Raw genomic sequence first — 21039 nt, 5'->3', positions numbered from 1 at the left:
GTGACACAGCCTCACACAGCCAGTGTGACAGCCGTTGTGCAGACAGAGGTTGCCCGATCGAGCTCTCTCTATAGTGCACGAACAGGCACTGAGAAAGGCGCCAGGCCGCCGTGCGCGCCACATAGCAGGACAGCGCGCGCACCGGACAGAGGAGATTTAGAAAAATAGCGGGGGTAAAAACCGCGCAAGACACTGTTCCTGGGATGACAGGAGTGTTTCTTGTATCCCATGGAACTGCTGGGGGGAGAGGCTTCTCTGTGAAGTGCCGTAATGGTCTTCATGGTGACGAGCCACGCCATCGCCGCCGCTGCCCGTGAGGCAAAAGGGCTGCAAGGGAGTTTCCACACGCTGCCTTTCACTCCGTCTCTCCTCATGAGGCGCGTACACGCCCAGGGGATGAGAGGTGTGTGCATGCTGTCCACACGAGGCGTTATAACGGTACTCCTGGTTATTATGACCGTGTGTAGGAGGCATATCTGGGACAGAGGAATGCCGCGAGTTCTGCAGTTTATAAACCAATAGGTTAAAACAGCAGGCTTCTGCAGCGAATGAACCACCTCTGGAATGTCCCCATGTTGGAAGAGACTCAGGGGGATCATCACGTGACCAGCTGACGCCAACGCCGAGCAGCTGCGTCACGGAGAGGGCTGTGTGGGTTGTGACACGCCGGAGGAGAGCTGTCAGTTCTTCCCCTCGCTGCCTCGAGAGTCGCGCTCTCATGCTGGCTGAGTTTAACTCCACTCCCAGATAAACGATTGTCTGAGAGGGAAGAGGACAGCTCTTCTTCCAATTTATTATGAAACCCAGGCTTTGACAGATGCGATACGAGATGTAGCGTCTGTAAAGCGACTTCCTCCCTGGGGCGAGCCAGCAAATAGCAGGTCGTCCAGAGGAAAACCACACTCTCATCCCTCCTCTGTGTAGTGGCTCCAGCCTTCTCTACACAAATGCGAGGAGCCAGGAAATATCCGAACGGCAGACGATTGTCTGGTCTGATATTCCCTGAATGGAAAACGCAGGAATTTCCTGGTTTTCTGGATGATGGGTACGTGGAAGTATGCATCCTTCAGGTGGAAGTGAACCAGTCGTTCTGGTGAAAACATTCCAGCACCTGTTTGATCGTCAGCATGTGGAATACTGACAGATCCAGGATGTCTCATTCCCCTAGTCTTTTTCGGGATTAGAAAAATAACGGGAGTGAAAACCCCTGATTTTCCTCCCTTTGAGGAACCCTGGAAATATCCTCTTTCAACAGGAGTTCCAGCAGCTCGGATTGGAGCGCAAGACATAGCTTCTGGGAGGACAGGAGTGTTTCCTGTATCCCATTGAACTGTGTGTGGGGGGGGGGGGGGGGGAGAGGCGAACTGCAGGACGTATCCTCTGCTGATCAGCCTGCTCATCCATCTGTCCATCAGACACACGCGCTGCCACTCTGAGAAACACTCTAAGAGCGGGCGCACATGCTCGAGATGTTCTGTGGTCGTCATGGCAACGAGCCACGCCAGGGAGTCTCCACACGCTGCGTTTCACTCCGGCTCTCATCATGAGGCGTGTACACGCTCAGGGGATGGATGGAGGTGTGTGCAGTGCTGTCCACACGAGGCGTTATAACAGCGCTCATGGGTTTATTATGACCGTGTGTAGGAGGCGTATCTCGGACAGAGGAATGCCGCGAGCTCTGCAGGTTATTAACCGAGGTTAAAACCGGCAGGCTTCTGCAGCGAGCCCTGCTGTCTACTTAATCAACAGATTAGTGGCAGCCGGCTTAATTAGCGAGCTCTGCAGGTTATTAACCGATAGGTTAAAACCAGCAGGCTTCTTGCAGTGAGACCTGGCGCCGTTGCGCTGCGGGCGCTACCGCTGGGGGCACTCAGCCTGGAATACTGCTCATTCCCCCGTTCTGGCTTCTCTGTGATGCCATTGCCCTCGCCGCCACTGTGAGGCGAAAGGGCTGCGAGGAAGCCTCCACATGCTGCGTTTCACTCCGACTCTCATCATGAGGCGCGTACACGCTCAGGGGATGGATGGAGGTGTGTGCAGTGCTGCCCACATGAGGCGTTATAACGGCGCTCATGGGTTTATTAAGGCCGTGTGTACGAGGCGTATTTCGGACAGAGGAATGCCGCGAGCTCTGCAGGTTATTAACCGAGGTTAAAACGGGCAGGCTTCTGCAGCGAGCCCTGCTGGTAATCAACAGATTAGTGGCAGCCGGCTTAATTAGCGAGCTCTGCAGTTAATTAACCGATAGGTTAAAACCAGCAGGCTTATGTAGCGAGCCCTGGCGCCGTGGCGCTGCGGGCGCTTCCGCTGGGGGCACTCAGCCTGGAATACTGCTCATTCCCCCGTTCTGGCTTCTCTGTGATGTGCTGTAATGGTCGTCATGGTGACGAGCCACGCCATTGCTCTCGCCGCCGCTGCCCGTGAGGCGAAAGGGCTGCGAGGAAACCTCCACACGCTGCGTTTCACTCCGGCTGTCATCATGATGCGTGTACACACTCAGGGGATGAGTGGAGGTGTGTGCAGTGCTGTCCCCATGAGGCGTTATACCGGCGCTCATGGGTTATTATGACCGTATGTAGGAGGCATATGTTACAGAATGGTTTAGGCTAGGTTGCAGCTCCACCCTGTGGACGTATTGTGCCTGTGTTATATATATATCTGCCTCACGTGACTCTACCCCAGTTGTATGATTACCTGCTTAATGTGAATACACGGCGTTGAGACACAGCCTGATTTGCCTTGTTTATTAATGCACCTACATCTACAAACATGGTGTCAGAAGCTCAAATAGGACCCAGCTGTGGATTGCATGCTACTGTTCGTCGCTGAGACGGCGTGCATTTATTTGTTTTGGTGAGGTTTAGCAGTTTCAGTTAGCCTGTTAGCATTAGCGTCACGTTGGAACAATGGCATCCAGCATCCCACCTCCGGAGCCTATGAAGATGGCGGAGGACATCCACGGCAACTGGGTGAGCTTTCGAGCAGAATTTGAGGATTATCTGCTTGCGACCGGGCTCAGCGAGAAAGAAAAGCCGGTACAAGCAGCTGCGCTAAGGAGGCTAATGGGGAACGACTGCCGCCATGTTTACAAACACAACCTGGGACTCACCGCGGACCAACAAAAGGATGCGGGTGATATACTGGTGGCACTGGAGCAATACTTCACGCCCGCAAAGAACGTAATCTTTGAGAGGTACGTTTTTGGCAACCTTAAACAAGAGGATGGAGAGCTCTTGGATGCGTTTGCTACCAGGCTGAGGGAAAAGGCTGCCTCTTGTGAATATGGAGCTTTAAAAGATGAACTCATAAGGGACAGGCTTGTTCTCGGGATAACTGACGAGGGTGCTAGACGTCGTTTACTAAGGGAAAAGGACCTTAAATTGGACGAGGCCATTAAAATTTGCCGTGCAGCCGAGGTCATGGACAGCAAGTTAAAAACCATGTCACTGGGCAGCTCTGGACCTGGAGACAGCGTTAATGCCACACAAGGACAGCGATATGGACGGAGGTCTGCCAGCAGGCCATCCGAGTCCACCAACACATCTGCACAACCACAGAGCATGAGAGACGCTGGCGAATGCAAGTACTGTGGCACACGGCACAAGCGTGGGCGGGACCTGTGCCCTGCTTTTGGTAAATCGTGCCGCTCGTGTGGCACTGCTAACCATTTTGCAAAAGTATGCATGAAAAGAAGCCAGCAGGCACGCCAGTTGAATGCTGTGGATGACCCGTTGCCAGGGGAACTGGAGGACAGCGATGAGAGAGACGTGTACACAGCGGAGAGCGTGGGGGCTGTGAACACTCAAGGTAAAAAGTGGTTTGTCAACCTGCCACTGCAAAGTGGGGTTCAGAGGTGCCAGCTCGACTCTGGAGCCACTTGCAATGTGATGAGCATCAAGGACAAGACGAGACTGGCGTCTAGAACGCCTGTTCTGAAGAGTCTCACCAGATTAAAACTATACAACAGTGAGTGGATGAGCTCATTAGGTGTGTACAGCACACAATGCGTCATTAGGGGTAAGACGCACAGACTGGACTTTGAGATCCTGCATACTGGCCAGAGGCCCTTGCTTTCGGGTGAGACATGTGAGAGACTTGGTCTGATACGCTTCACCATTCCTGAGGAGCTGAATAAGGTGGAGCACTGCAGGAAGGGAGACCTGACCAAGGAGTGTCTTGTCAGCACCTACCACGACGTGTTCACCAGCCCTGTTGAGTCTCTGCCTGGTGATATTCACTTTGAGCTGGACAGCACTGTGACACCGGTGCAGTGTGCTCCCAGGAACGTTCCAGTGGCCCTCAAGGCAGCTGTTAAGGCTCAGCTTGATCGATATGAAGAGGAGGGACACTTGACCACAGTCACTCAACCCACGGACTGGATTAGCAATCTAGTCATAGTAAAAAAGCCAGACAAATTGAGACTATGCATTGACCCGAAGCATCTCAACCGTGCTCTGAAACGGTCCCACTACCTTATGCCCACTTTAGATGACGTGTTGTATAAGCTGCCAAAGGCACGTATATTCACCCTGGTGGATGCACGTGATGCATTCCTGCAGTGCCGCTTGGATGAAGAAAGCAGCCTGATGACAACATTCTGGACACCGTGGGGTAGGAAACGCTGGCTGAAACTTCCTTTCGGTGTGTCAGTTGCCCCGGAGCTGTATCAAAGGAAGCAGCATGAGCTGCTGGCTGGCTTGACAGGGATTGAGCCCATAGCTGATGACATCCTTGTAGTCGGCTGTGGGGACACAGAGGATGAGGCCAATCGCGACCATGACACAAACCTCATCGCTCTGATGGACAGATGCAGGGAAGTAAAGCTGAGACTGGGCCTGAAAAAGCTGCAGTTCCGAGTGAAGGAGGTCCGCTTCCACGGCCACATACTGTCCGCGGAGGGCCTCAAGGCTGACCCTGACAAAGTCAGGGCGGTGCTGGACATGCCAAACCCCACAGACGCAAAAGGGGTCCAGCGGTGTGTCGGATTTGTGAACTATCTGTCCAGATTCATGCCACGCTTGTCAGCGGTATGTGAGCCGCTGAGGAGACTGCTGGACAAGGATGTGATGTGGCACTGGCTGCCCAAACATGATGCCGCCATGAAGGAAATCAAGGCACTGGTCACGGCGGTGCCAGTCCTAAGGTACTATGACGTCCGCAAGCCAGTCACCGTACAAAGCGACTCCAGTCAGGCGGGTCTGGGCTGCTGCTTGCTTCAAGGGGGACAGCCTGTCGCATTCGCCTCCCGGGCATTGACCCAAACAGAGCAAAATTATGCACAGATTGAAAAGGAGTGCCTGAGCATCGTATTCGCCTGCCAACGCTTCCACTACTATCTATATGGGAGGGGTGATGTGACTGCAGAGACCGACCACCGCCCGCTGGTGTCCATCTTCACCAAGCCCCTCCTCAGTGCGCCAAAGCGCCTTCAGAGCATGCTCCTCACACTTCAGAATTACTGCCTTGCGGTGGTATACAAGCCAGGCCCTGAGATGTACATAAGTGACACGCTCAGCAGAGCCACCACCCCGCCACAGAGAACAGACACACTGTACCAACGTGAAATGGTCTGCAGCATGCAGCAGGAGCAGTGTGACACGGCGGCCATTCAGCAGGCAGACTATTTAAATGTCAGCAGCCAACGCCTGGCACAGATTCGGACACACACTGAGGAGGATGTGTGTCTTCAAACACTTAAGTCTGTCGTGCTGGAGGGATGGCCAGGACACAAAGAAGAGACCCCTGTAGCCGTCAGGGACTACTGGGCCGTCAGAGATGAGATAAGTGCACAGGATGGCGTGCTCTTCAGGAGTCAGCGCGTCATCATTCCAAAAGCTATGCGCCCGGAAATGCTGAGACGGATCCACTACAACCACGTGGGGGGCGAGGCGTGCTACAGGCAGGCCCGTGATACACTTTACTGGCCCGGTATGCAAGGGGAAGTCAAGGATTATGTGCAAAAGTGCTCTGTGTGCAATGAGTATGCACACGAACAACAGAAAGAGACTATGATGTCACACCCGCTCCCCACACGTCCCTGGCAGCTAGTAAGCATGGATCTGTACAGCTACGCAGCACAGAACTTCTTGCTCGTGGTGGACCATTATTCTGACTTTTGGGAGATCGACCTGCTCCCTGACCTATCAGCGGACACCACGATCCGTAGATGCAAGGCACAGTTTGCACGCTACGGTGTCCCAGACAGGGCCATTTCTGATGGTGGAGGCCAGTTTGCCGGTGGGGAGTTCCGGGCGTTTGCGAGAGAGTGGGGTTTTGAGCATGTCATGTCCTCACCGAGGCACCCAAAGGCTAATGGCAAAGCGGAGTCAGCAGTGAAAATTGTAAAGAGCCTGTGCAGAAGAGCAGACCGTGCCAAAGAGGACCCCTGGAGGGCCATATTGCATTGGAGAAATACGCCCACTGAGGGTATGCATTGCAGCCCAGCACAGCGGCTTATGTCGCGGAGACTGAGAACCCTTCTCCCTGTGGCCGACCAGCTACTGGTGCCTCAGGTCGTCACGGGTGTTCCTGACAAGCTGAAAGTGAAACATCAAGCAGCAAAGCTGACATATGACAGATCTGCCAAGGATCTGCCGGAGCTGAACGTCGGCCAGCCCATACGGATGAAGCCGCTCCCAGGAGACAGGACGGGCCGATGGAGGAGAGGTGTGTGCCTTCAGCAGTTGGGACTCCGGTCCTATCTGGTCGGTGTGGAGGGGACCACGTATCGGCGCAACAGGGTTGATCTTCGACCAGCAGAGGCGGCCCTTCTCCAGCCGTCAGTTCTCCCAGAATCGGCCCCGGAGCAGCCTGCGAGTGGGGGGAGCGCCAGAGAGGTCGTCTGCGTCCCCGAGGAGTCTCCAAGGCCATCACCCCCGAGGTCGTCGCGGTCTTCCCCGCAGACTGGGGGTACACCATGCCGTGAGTTACAGGGCCGGGCCTTCTCCCGGAGCGGACGGCTGATTAGACCTCCTGACAGACTTGACCTCTAGGACACACACACGCACTCACACACACACACTTGGACTGTGCACACTCAAACACACATGGACGATAAAGATTTTAAAAAAAAGAAGAAAAAAAAGGAAGTGGAGAGATTGTAAAACAAATGTGATTGATTGTTCTGAGTTTATTGCTGATGTGTTCTGATCCAGCTATTATTGAAGTGTCTTTGCTAGGTGTACTATTTGTTGTTGAAATCATTTGATTAATGTTCTGTTTAAAGGTCAACAGTTTAATGGCAGTATTGATCCTGTGTTGTTACTTAACAAAAGGAAGGGAGATGTTACAGAATGGTTTAGGCTAGGTTGCAGCTCCACCCTGTGGACGTATTGTGCCTGTGTTATATATATATCTGCCTCACGTGACTCTACCCCAGTTGTATGATTACCTGCTTAATGTGAATACACGGCGTTGAGACACAGCCTGATTTGCCTTTTTTATTAATGCACCTACATCTACAAACAGCGTATCTCGGACAGGGGAATGCCGCGAGCTCTGCAGGTTTATTAACCGATAGGTTAAAACCAGCAGGCTTCTGCAGGGAGCCCTGCTGCCTACTTAATCAACAGATTAGTGTCAGCCGGCTTAATTACCGGCTCCGCTTCCTCGGAGGCTCTCGCGGAGCAGACCAGGAGCGGGGGAGCTTCACTCCCCTTTGACTCGCCGCCGGGAGACCCTGTCTCTGGGGTGGCGGGGGAGCGGAGACGTGGGACGGAGCCCCTGCAGCCGCCGGGGCGGTTGCTGTGGGCGTCTCTCCGCTTGCGTTCTCCTGTGGCCGGCGTGGACGCCGCGACTGCTGCGGGCGTTGGTGCCGCTGTGGCAGATCAGCCGACTGGAGCCAGCTGTACATGCTGGCAAATGCCGTCCACCTGTTCCGCGGCCGTCTTCATGAACTGGGGTCCGAACAGCCCGTCCGGGCTGATTGGAGCGTCCAGTAGCACTTTTCTGGCCGTCTCCGTAACAGACGCCGCCGCGCTGTGGTGACGGAGAGGGGGAAAGCATGTTCGCCCGCCAAGCTGGCACCCTGCTCCGACTCGGTCTCCTCCGCCCGGGGGAGAGGAGGAAGGGGAGAACCGAACGGTGAACCGTGGAGGGAGGCGGGGCATTGCCCTCGCCGCCGCTGCCCTTGAGGCAAAAGGGCTGCGAGGAAACCTCCACACGCTGCGTTTCACTCCGGCTGTCATCATGAGGCGTGTACACGCTCAGGGGATGAGTGGAGGTGTGTGCAGTGCTGTCCACATGAGGCGTTATACCGGCGCTCATGGGTTATGACCGTGTGTAGGAGGCGTATCTCGGACAGAGGAATGCCGCGAGCTCTGCAGGTTTATTAACCGATAGGTTAAAACCAGCAGGCTTCTGCAGGGAGCCCTGCTGCCTACTTAATCAACGGATTAGTGGCAGCCGGCTTAATTACCGGCTCCGCTTCCTCGGAGGCTCTCGCGGAGCCGACCAGGAGCGGGGGAGTCTCACTCCCATTTGACTCGCCGCCGGGAGACCCTGTATCCGGGGTGGCGGGGGAGCGGAGACGTGGGACGGAGCCCCTGCAGCCGCCGGGGCGGTTGCTGTGGGCGTCTCTCCGCTTGCAGCCTCCTGTGGCCGGCGTGGACGCCGCGGCTGCTGCGGGTGTTGGTGCCGCTGTGGCAGCTCAGCCGACTGGAGCCAGCTGTACATGCTGGCGAATGCCGTCCACCTGTTCCGCGGCCGTCTTCATGAACTGGGGTCCGAACAGCCCGTCCGGGCTGATTGGAGCGTCCAGTAGCACTTTTCTGGCCGTCTCCGTAACAGACGCCGCCGCGCTGTGGTGACGGAGAGGGGGAAAGCATGTTCGGCCGCCAAGCTGGCACCCTGCTCCGACTCTGTCTCCCCCGTCCGGGGGAGAGGAGGGAGGGGAGAACCGAACGGTGAACCGTGGAGGGAGGCGGGGCAGGAGTTGCTTCGGACTCCTGCCCGGCACTCTGCCCCAGGGACACGAGGCCCCGTCCGCGGGCTCGTAAGCCTGGACGGGCCAATCGTCCTCCTCGGCCACAGCAGCAAGAGTGTCCGCTCTCCACTTCCTGTCGCCCGAGGGGAGACGAGCGCAGTGCATGCTACCTGCTGGTTTAGAGCCGCGTACGCGTGCTCTGACCCCCGGCAGGATTCGCATACTGCTTTTATCTCTGCAGGTCATAACTCATTATGAACCCAGAGCCACATGAGGGACAACCACGGACGCAGTTGTTGCTCATGATGATTCTCAATTGCTGTGCTTCAGTAACTGTGCTGGTTTGCTGAAAAAAAGAGGGAGCAGATTGCCGGGCCACCTTCCTATTTATACCGGAAGGAGGCCCGAGGACTACAAGTGTTTCAGTGCTGCGCGGGGGCGCAGGGGGATTACCCAATAGCGATAGCCTTAGAGGGCGAAGCCATATACGAAATAGAACTTGTTTCGGCAAATTCAGATGATAAATACAACTTTGAAGCTTGTGACGGCATGATTACAAGCGGAGAACGGAGTAACTTGACGTCACAGCAGGCATAACAACAGCAGGTGTTTCTCGTGAGTGTTTTCCCCGGGAAACAAACACAATACACACAAACGCAAAAATACACAAACACACACAGGCGTACACACACACTCGTGAGCTTCCCCCAGACCAGTAATCGAAACGAAAATGTCTTCCCTCCATACTATTTTGATAATTTGCTCCGCTAATCAATCAGATCGATGGATTCCAGAGATTTTTCTCAAAAATGTTGACTCCGTAACAGTCAGTGGGCACCACTTAACACCCAATCAGAATGAGAATATGTTTCACATGTGACTTATTCAAATTGCGAGTGATTGAGTGACAGATGAAGGTTGTTTAGGAGAAAATGTCAGGGAAGAAAAAGTTTGAGAGTGGCGCTCAGAAAAGGAAATTGTTGAGGGAAAAGGAGTTTCGAGACAAGCAGCTATTACAAAAAATGCCGAAGCCTACAGGTTATTTTAAACCTGTAGGCCAGGATGAGGAGGAAGGACAGATTAGTTCTGTACCGAGTGGCAGCGGTGCCGGCCGCGGGGCCTCGGAGCCAAGTAGGCCGTCTGGTTCTGATAGCGATGGAGTGGGAGAAGAAAAACAGACAGGAGGGACATTATCTGTTGGAGGAGATGGAGAGGACGACGAGGACTTGCTACGAGGAGGGGAGAAGACGGCATCTGGACAAATACATGAGGGAGGCCCGATACGTCACTCATCTGGAGGAGAGGACCAGGTGCGCGTAGAGCAGAGTGGGGAAGTGCGATCACAGAGCCTGCCGAGGCTATACATGACTTTGACTTGTTTAAATAGGGGGCCCCAGGGCCTGATGGCAGGTTAAGGCGGGCTTGGCCATAGCTGTTCAGACACAGAGGAGTTATGTCTTGGGTTGTCAGACTGTCCATCAGTTACATTTGAGATATGGCCTTCATGAGAACTTGGACTCAAGGATAAAATGACTAGAAAATTGTGGCCTTAGTTGAAAGTTACCGTGATCTCGAAAAACAGGAATTCACACAATAACTGTTACAAAATACACTTATAAGGCCTTTTATATTCAATTCCATTAAAGTCCTCACTCAATAATGTATTGAGTGTGGACAGATATTTATGTAAACTGTGACTTGAGAGGTTAGCGGAGGTTTACAACCATGAGGCTGTAATTGTAGTTGCTGCTGTTATCTTGTTCAAAAAAGATGCTCAGTTTCCATGGCAACACTCTAAAAAAAAAAATGATGTCTTTAATTAGGGCGTTGCCTGATAGCTAAGACAGAGGAATGGGAGGAAAGGAGCACAGTGCGAGGATCAACTTTGAATCCGATACAGTGAGCTATCGGTGGACCTGGACTTTTAAAAATATTAATAAAAAAGGAGTAATGAGTAACTGTTGTGCTGTGAAAAGCATCTGATCACAGTTGAATAATTGTTCATGTCATTTCAATGAGCTTCTCGTTCACTAACGTTTGTAGTGACGGATGTGTATTTGTGTATGTGAATAACTGATAGAAGTTGCTAGTGTGTATTCATTGTGTTGCCTACACTGTTGTAGGTTTCAGGGTCCTCAACCAAAGCCCCATGGGACTAGGTATCGTTAAATGTGAAGGCATGTACCAGTAACCTGTCCTGTTCTCTTCTATGTGCATGAGTGAGTTTGAGAGCGTGCGTGCGTGTGTGCGTGTGTGCGTGCGTGCGTGCGTGCGTGCGTCCACCTGTGGGTCCCTGTTAGGAGAGGCATTACAAGATTGCATCTGACCCTGTTGAGTAATAACTTCTCAGTGGCAGCAACTACGCGCCAGTGAGGTGGACTAGCTTTATCTTTTTCCTGCTTTATTTGTCCCTCACACTCTTGTCAGCGGGTTATGTAAATCTGGATCACATTAACCTCTGTCATCTTTCTGTATGTACTTATACATTTGTCTGATAAGATCCTCTCTCAAATTTGTTTTTGCACGGATGACACACACAAGCATGTTTGCTATGCCAAAGTTATGACAATCTGTGTCTGTGCTATACACAAATTAGAAATAATCTAGGTAATGTATGCATTTGTAATGTATTCATGATTAAAAGCAAGTGTTCAAGTAACCTCTCATCAAGCCAAGTACAACATTAGATAAAGGTGAAACAAGCACATGCAAGTTCTATGTCAAACGCGTATAATTATCAAAGGAAAGAAAGTTAGTGTGGCCATTTATTTTGCTAACTGAACTTTTTGGTCATCCATCTCTGCTACTTTCCTCCCTTTGAGAAAACAACCTTTCACTGAGCTGGGAGTGTGTATCAGTTTAATTTGTTTAACAAATATACGCAGCCAACAAAGAACCAAAATACCTTGACTGTACAACACAGTCTCAAAGTAAGGTTTCTAATTGCATTCATTGGCTCCTGCATTCATATATGTTCTCTAACACTCTCTTAGGTACAGTAAGTGTTAATTACCTCAGGCTGGCTTTTAATACACAATATCCACTTTCTTAAAGCTTGGCCAAGACCTTTTTGGACCAATCAAAACTGAGAAATGCCAACCTTTGTGTGACCTTGAAATAATTCACTGTAATGTTGGGTGATGTTCAGTTTACACACAATGCATAGATTCAACTCTTGTCTCACTAAAATCCTTAGTACTCTAGTCTGTTTGAGGGAGAATTACATATATGGAATAACTTTAAAATAAAAAGTAAGTGTTTTTTTCTATTGGGCTGAGGAGCAGGGTTACCAATTGACAGTATTGGGAGCAGGATCAGACAGCCAAACAACTTCAGCTGATCTCCACAACATGAATTCTCCACAACCATCTAAGAAGTTCAATTTGGTGTGGCACATTCTGAGAGAAGGAGGCTCCCAAGTGTGTTCCTTGATCTTAAACCTGAAAGTTGGTTAGTGGTTTGTTGTTATGTAAAGATACAGTAATAATGGCTACCTGAGCAAAGAATGAAGTCCAAATCTGTCACATGCACACACACAAGATAAATCCTGCATCATTCAAGGTGATTGCTGGAACTTGTTGTGGCTTGGTGGGGCTATTTGTCTCCAACATGAAGAGGATTGTTGGTGATGGGTATCCTGCAGTGATACACATACTGTTACAACCCGGCTCCTGGGCTGTAACAAAGAGCAGGGAGGCCAGACGAGGGGTACGAATATAACAGTTGTTTATTCTTAACAAACAATATAGTGCAAGGAACCAGCCACAGGTCCCCGAGGCTGGTAGGGAGAGAGTGCCCAGAGGAGGGAGAGGGACGTATCCGGCTGGGCTCCTCCTATATTCTTTCCCCAGGTGTAGCTCATCAGGCAGGTATCCTCATCTGACAGGTGCAGCTCATCAGGCACTGGAACCTGTAAACACCTACCAACAAACTTTGCCCTCGACAGCACCCCACATGGTGTGGAAGGGTCGTCACACATACACACACTTGTGGGGCAGTCTCAGTCAGGATAATAGTAGCCATTGTGCCCTGTTGTGTTAAAGCTGCAGCAGAATTATCCCCCACTGTTTAACACAAGTAAGCTGCAAGCACACTTGCAGAAACACAAAGACACACAACTTACTGGATGATGGTTATTTCTTGTAATATAACAATGCACAGGCCTTATATTCAAGTTCTGTACAGGTGGATACCCATATATTTAATATAAGCTTTTGTACATGTTTTTCTTCTGACATTTGCCAAAAAGGCTTGTATCATTTAACACTACAACTTGTTTTATTTTTCATTCACTGGTGATGCACTTATGACGTCAGTATTTGATAGCAAGGAAAGCCTGCAGACTAAAGGGGCCCAATGAAATGCTTTGATCTCACTGCACCATGATATTCTGCTGAACCTGGATAAATATCAGTTCAGGTTTCCAAACTTGTTATCCAACACCAGCTGATATGTAAGGTTAAACAGGGCACTCCATCAGCCAGCACCACATCAGCAATATTAAAAAAGAAAGAGGCTTGGCTGGCCCTTCTTTTATTTATCACCCGAGCCTTATCATCCATGAAAAGTGCTGAAAAAGGTGGGATCTGGGCCCACCCTCCCCATACTGGCAACCCTTCCATCCATCAACTAGTCTATACCTACTTTTAACCCCTGAAATCAGCCTCTCCTGGACACAGATGTAATAACAAAAATGTATAATAAAACTCCAGAAATCTTTAGTGGCATTTTTTTTTTTGCAGGCTCATTATTGGACCCACTTCAACCCCCCACTATTTGGTTAATGTGGTGTAACTTCCATTTGAACGCAAATGGAATGGAAGTGGGTAGGGGTCAGTTTGGAATTTGGCCATAGACTCCCAAAAAACGAATGACGACTGTTATTAGTGAGAAAGAAAGGTTAAAAACTAATACTATTAACAACTTTTCTTTCCTTTCCCTTACCCTAAACCCTCTAACCTTACCCCCCTTGACCGTAACCCAACACAAAGTGTAGTGAACTTTTTGTTTAGACATTTTATTCAGTCCCTGAGTTATGTTTTTCTTCACATATTTAAAGCCCTGCATTGGAATCTTTACATCAGCAGATATGTTCTGTGTGCTCACTGTTTCTTTATTGTTCTGATTTAAATACAGTTGAACTTTAAGATCCTGCTTTTCGTGAAGGCGTGTTTCCATATTATATATTTGCACATTCTAAAGAATGTCTTCTTTGGTTGAATGCTTTCAGTCAAAGGCAGTACATCTGCTGTGTAGAGTATGAGTTTATTTCTGTTTTTGTGTGTGTTTAAAATCCAAATAAACGGTATATACATTTTCTAAGCTGATACTATCGCAGCACTTATTATAATGTCTGTGAATAAGTACTACAGTATTACGTTTAAGAATCAATGTCGTATCACATATGCTGTGTTTTGTTTCGTATCAATACTTTCTCATAGCATTTCTAGTGTCTATAAACCTTCACTGCCTGCCAGATACATTTTTGTAAGGTTGTGTCCATGAGTTATTTGGAGTAGCTGCAGAAATTGGGACCTGTAATGAATATAATGTTCAGCTTATTGTATTTATATTATATTCATATCTCTTTCATACATGTTGAAGCCGACTGGCATGTAATTCAAATTACAACTTATGCCAAATAAATAGTTTTAAAACAATGTATTAAATCCATTGTTTTATACTTGATGAGCCGTTTGTATTCAACGTCCGTGAAGGCCTGAGCCTTTTTATTTTATGCCATTTTCCCCAAGGAGCTGTAAAAATGTGTCCTTCTTTGTCACTCTAAAAACTGTGCAAACGATTCCAAAAGACAATCACGTGGCATTCCTCTGAATGCAAAAAGTATGTATCTTTATAGAACTGTGCAAGTAAATATGTTCCAGGAGTGACTGTTCCACTGGAGACACACAGGGGTATAGTGAACCCAAAAAGCTTCTCAGCTCAGGTTACCAAATGCTAACTGACAAAGCAGCAGCCTCACTTTGTGAGTCAGAATTGAGCTATTTTCTCATTAGCATGTTACACAAAAGACTGACACTCTCAATTTTAAACCTAATGAATATGAAATGTGTGCATACTTATGGATATTATAGAGGATGTCTGCATTTGCAAAAGCATGATTTAATGCTTCTTTATGTACAAGGCAGCAGTTAACAATGGGAATGTTTTACTGCTTAGTCCATCCTCATAGGAGCATAAACACTGATGATAGCTTAGCACTGAAATATGCCTGTTGTTGACTGCTGCTATGCACATACAGAAGCATAAAATCTGACTTGTGGTCTTTCTCTTTCAATAGTCTTAGTGATAAAACATTTCCTTTTAACAACTGTACCAGTGTGCCATTGTTTTTGTAGATATACTGTATTTTGAAAAGAAACCTTGGACTTGGTCTTAACACATGTCTGACTTAAATGTAAAACATGTATTAACATAAGTAATTTTGTAAAAGACAGCATATGGACAGTGGAAAACATACAGTATAATACACTGCACAATAATACATGTTTACAATGGTGTATTTTGAATTACTGCACTCAGACAGCCTTAAGTGTGTCTGTCAATCCTAGCTCTCACGACAGTGAGTGCAACATGGGTTTTTTATCCTACCAGGTAGCTCTTACCTATTTTCCAAGAGAACTTAATTCCCATATTATATGGGCTGAATTTAAAGCATTGGAGTTTGAGAGGTGCCTTCAACAAGCCGTAACATGTGGTGGTGGTGTTTAATTAATTTAAGTAAGAATTCCAATTGAGGTTTAACCATTGATTGTGTTTGGTTGTTGTCTTATAAATGGCTGTTGTCTGATGGAGAAAAAACTGAGCAAATCAGAGTAATTGTTGGCATTTCCGGGCTAGCTACCTGTACGTTTTCCGATCTTTAGTTAAATAACTTCCTTGTTAAAAAATACTTACATCAAAATTGAGAGATAACACAATCACAGACTAGAAATGAGAACTAAGCCTTACATAGTTAACTCGGATCGATAGATTAAACATGCTTTACAAAACATGCCAGGCGTTTATTTGTGTCTTATTTGAGAGGCCAAACCAACTAAATCCCGAAATGCTTTGACTCCAATCCAGTGGTTTGTATTTAACATGATATGTTAATATATAGACCAAACCAAATCCAACTATAGCATTACCCTAATCCCTTTGGTTTTGGACCTATAACTATCTAGTCCTTTCTTTATAGTTTGCTCTGGCTAACTGTTGTTGATGATCGGTCTATTTTGAAGGTCACTGATAAGCCCCACCATTTTTTTATTTAGAGCTTAATTAAGCAAGCCCCATCTGAAATGTTACCTAGCAAGAGTACAAATGATCAGCTACAGAACAACTAAAGCTGTGATATTACATGATATGCCACTTTACAATGGAGATTTCACACACAGTGAAATCATCACACACAGTACAGTACTGTACTTGCCATCAAGCAAGAAAAAAGGGTAGGACATTTGCAGATGCATGACACATAATAAAAGCTGGAACAGTGCCTCGGCCTATTAACATTAAAGGGGGAAGTGGGGGATGATAGGCACGCTAATGCATATTAAGCACAACAGTATTGCTGGTAACTACCATCACTGTTCTTTATGCGAAAGAGGCTTTAATGGTTAATTGATTAAGCCATAAATTAGCAACTCACAAACAAGCAAATCATACAGTGAATACAGGCAATTTTTCAATGGCGTCGGATGTCACCAATGGAAGGGGAGTAGGCAATGAAAGGGGTGTATGGAGAGGTTCTTGATTTGTGATATTATGTATATGCAGATAAACTAATTTCAATCTATAGCAAACAGCTGTGTTAACTTGACCATGTCGATCTGTTTTCATCTGTCCTTCCATCCACCCCCATCAGTTAATTAACTCACATGCTGTCCATTTATTTCTTTGTCACTATTCTTTTAACCCATTAATCAATCCATCAAAATCTCATACATCTATCAATTAACTACCACTATATTTCCATGACTTATCTGTCTCTCTCCTTAATTATCCTCTCACTTAAAAGAGCTCCATCATGTATGTATAAATTGTCATTTATATATCCACTCATTAATTCATCCATTTCATCTTTCCTTGCGTCAATCCATGAACTTTTACAAACATTAATCCTATAATAATCTTATTTTTACTTTGCTTATATATTCTAGCCATCCACTAAATCGTTCTACATAAATACATCCTTAATCCATGTGTGTAATCATATCCACTACATGGTTATTTATTAATCTATCTGCCCATTCACAGTCATTTCTTTAATTACATCCATCTCTCAGGGATTTTACTGATTCATTATTTCTCTGCTTTATGAACCATCCTTAAACCCAGTCTTTCATCTATATATCAATCAATCCTTAATCCATCCACTGTATCATGCCATGTACATTATTCCTCTGCACCTTAGTCAATCAATTGTCAATCAGTCAAACCCTTTATTCACTATTCATCTATTTATTTCACACTAAATCCATTCATAACGCATTAATAATGGTTTTGTTCAAAGTCACCAACAAGTGCTGACCTTGGACCACCAATGTCACCCGGACCCTCTTCCCTGGAGAGACCATTTCAGCCGGAGAAATACAGCGGACAGGGCCAGCAGGCATTTGACATTTATCTGACATTTCCGTTCTCCCCTCTCCATTCTTTGTACATACACCTACTTGTAAACAGTATGATGGCTTTACACAAAAGCTTGGATATTTTTTAACAATGGATGACTGGGAAGCACATAACCTTTTATGAGGCACAGGGTGCAAAATTCAAGACCTTAGAATCTCTTGTTTTTTAGATCCCACTCCCTGCTTCTCCCCACCCTGTACAGTGAAAGTGAACTATTACGCATATGAACGTGTGTGCATTGAGGGAAATAAAAAAAAAGATGTGTGCATGCATTTTTAAAGCTGCTGTAGCTAGCAATGTATTGCGAAACAACATGTTATGTTTCATGTAGATTATATATGACGCACACAATCTCACACTGACAGACTTTAAATCTAAAAAGAATGAAACCGTATTACAACATAATTCCTAACCATGCTGCCCTCTCTGGGCTGCCCTTCAAATACAACTATCCTCCTCAACCTAACCAATTTTCCATTGCTTTATACTTCCAAGGTTATGTCCTTCTCTGACATTCTGTTTCAACAGGGAATAAGTCAAAGTAAGGGGGTAAAATGGCATTTTATTTAGAGATAAGACACCATCTTGAGTCTGGGCAGCTACAGGAGGTTATTTTCTGAGTTTTGATGTAATGCCATGATGAAACTGTATGTATCTATGTGTATCATACAAGAATACAAGCTGATAATACTGCATTAATCTAGAACAAAAACACAACTTATTCTTGAACATGATAGTTGTGTGCTGCATCCCTTCCCTTTAATCTATTTATTTTTAGGAAGTGTTGAATGTGTCTTTGCTTTCGTGATTCTCCTATAGTTGTCCAGTGCATCTGTGTGACTATAGCTTGATATCTCCGTCTTCTTTGCAATCACTCATTCAAGAAGACATATAAACAGACACATAAAGCTCAAATAAGATTTACATGTGCACATGTGTGCAGTTATGCACTAATGCGCCACCCAAACAAAAATCTAATGTATCTGTAGTAATATATCTGCATACTTACATAAGCATGTGAAACTCATAACATATACAGATGCTCTGTATGTCTTTCTACATATTTGTATACACATACCCTACGGATTCAACATTGCAGAGTAACTCAGTCTGAATGTAAATGAAGCCATCGCTGTGCCAGTGTCGCTGCAATATTCAAATGACTGTCTTTCCCAGACCTTAAAGGTCAGCTGAGTCCTTAGCAGTAGTATGATCAGAGAAGCAAATTGCAGGCTTGTTTATTCCTAATACTTGAAAAAGTCTGCCTTGTATTCCAATCATGTTCTCTGCTGCTAGATGATTTCACTAGATCATAACATTAATTTGATAATGTGCTAATACACAGAATGATAGGTTATATAATATATGTATAAACTAGGCACAGCAGAAGCGTGTAGAATTTGTGGTAGTTTAACTTACTGAATACCTACCTGATGTGGCATTACAGAAATCAATTGATCTCGCCTTCATCTTTTCTGTAATGTTTTTATATTTTTTATAGCATTTCATTGTAACAATGCTGTAACTTGTGCAGCTAATCTCATCTAATTATCTCCCCAGGATACAGCAAGTAGTTCTGCATGTGTCTGCATGTGTCTGCATGTGTCTGCGAAACCCAGTCTCACAACATTTCGTGTTATAGTCACAACATTTAATCTATTGATTCGTGTTCACCAACACGATTTTCTCCTTTTTTTCGTGTCACACAGAAAGATTTTAAAAGCAATGTATTTCTATTGGTAGTATGTTTCGTGCCTGCAACAAGTCTTTTTGTCCGGTCGGGTCTTGGAAGACCGGAAGCTGTGTGGTTCATAAAAACATCTTCTTACTCAATATCAAGCCACGATTATTGTTTTTACTTTAAATCGTATAATGTCTGACTTTTTTTGCCGTCTGTGAGGAAAATAAATGGGGCTGCTCAGAATACTGAAATCTGTATTTATTTAAATATGTTTTTCCTTCTAATTTGTTATTCTTTTCTAAATAACACACTGTTATTTACTCAACAATAACACCCATTTATCCTTGTTTTTATTTGTTTGTTTAATTCTATAATCTCTGGCTTTTTTGCCGTTCCTCAGGAACTACATTTCAAAATAAAATAACCGGAAACAGACGTAGGCCTATAAGGGACATTTTGAGCATCATTGCGATACAAACCACACACCCACTGAACTGATTACCCAAGATCCTCAGCTAGAAGCTCAGTGATTGGATTGTTTGCCCGCAATGCACGTTAGGATATGGTGTTTATGCGATATGAAATCCGAAAAACATTTAAAAAAAGAAAATAATACTTTATTCCGAGTGTGCTTGCTTTTCTCTTTGAAAGTCATCACATAACGGCATTGTAATACACAGTTCGGCTGCATTAAATATTACACATCTGCCGTAGTTCTCTATTTAAAGAGCCCTGATTAGAAGACTTCTAGACAAACTGGAAGAACTGCCACGGAAACTGAATACGTGACGTGGATCATAAATATATCAGCAATTAAACAACATCTTCAATTACTCTTCACACAATACGTCTCTTTGGAGTATCAATACTAATTCGGTTGACTTTTATATTCGATCCAATTGGTAGATAGGTTATATTTACTAGAGATGTCCCGATCCGATCTCGTGATCGGGGATCCGATTCGATCACGTGATCGGGGATCGGAGCCGATCACGTGATTTTCAAAAGATCGGAATCGGGAGAAAAAGATCGGGGATCAGGATTTTTTTTTAATTTTATTTATATAAAGTATTTTTATTATTTTATTTAATGTTATAAAACAAAAATGACCATGTTCACGTCTTAAAGTCACCCTGAGGCCTTAGTTTTGGTTTAAAATTACAAAACATCATGTATGTGTTGCTTCTTTTGGGCTTGTTTTCATATACTGTACCTGGTTACTTATTGAGTGGGCAGGGCGCAGTGTCTAATAGTAGCAGTAAGCTAACGAGAGGCTACGTTCAGCTGGTGACTCGGGAGTCGGGACAGAGAAAATGTCAGGAGTTTGGAAGTATTATAAAATTGAAAGCGAAGGCAGTGTAACAGCCAGATGCAATGTTTGCAAGGCGAAGGTTCTGCGTGGTGGAAAGAACAGAGCTATGTTCAACACGACCAATCCAACAGTCAAGCTACCTCTTTCCAGTAGTTATTTTTTGTTTTGTTACTGCACTATCTGCACTCAATTTGTTTACATGGTTATTTTGTGGTGGACCACTGATAAGCTTTATTTTGTTTTGATCCAATGCTGCAAAACTGAACTGATCCAATGCTGCTGTGAAAAAAAGAAGCTATATCCATGTTGGGTAGAATGGGTAGTTGGGTACTGTCATTTAAATAAAAAAATAACCTTAAGGGAAAACTTTTTCTCAATGCATTGCATAAAGATCGGATCGGGAAAAATCGGTATCGGCAGATTGTCAAAATCAAATGATCGGAATCGGATCGGGAGCAAAAAAAGGTGATCGGGACATCCCTAATA

This window comes from Notothenia rossii (genome assembly GCF_949606895.1).
Source record: "Notothenia rossii genome assembly, chromosome: 1".
Lineage (NCBI taxonomy): Eukaryota > Metazoa > Chordata > Actinopteri > Perciformes > Nototheniidae > Notothenia > Notothenia rossii.
Note: the sequence above shows the minus strand (reverse complement) of the source record.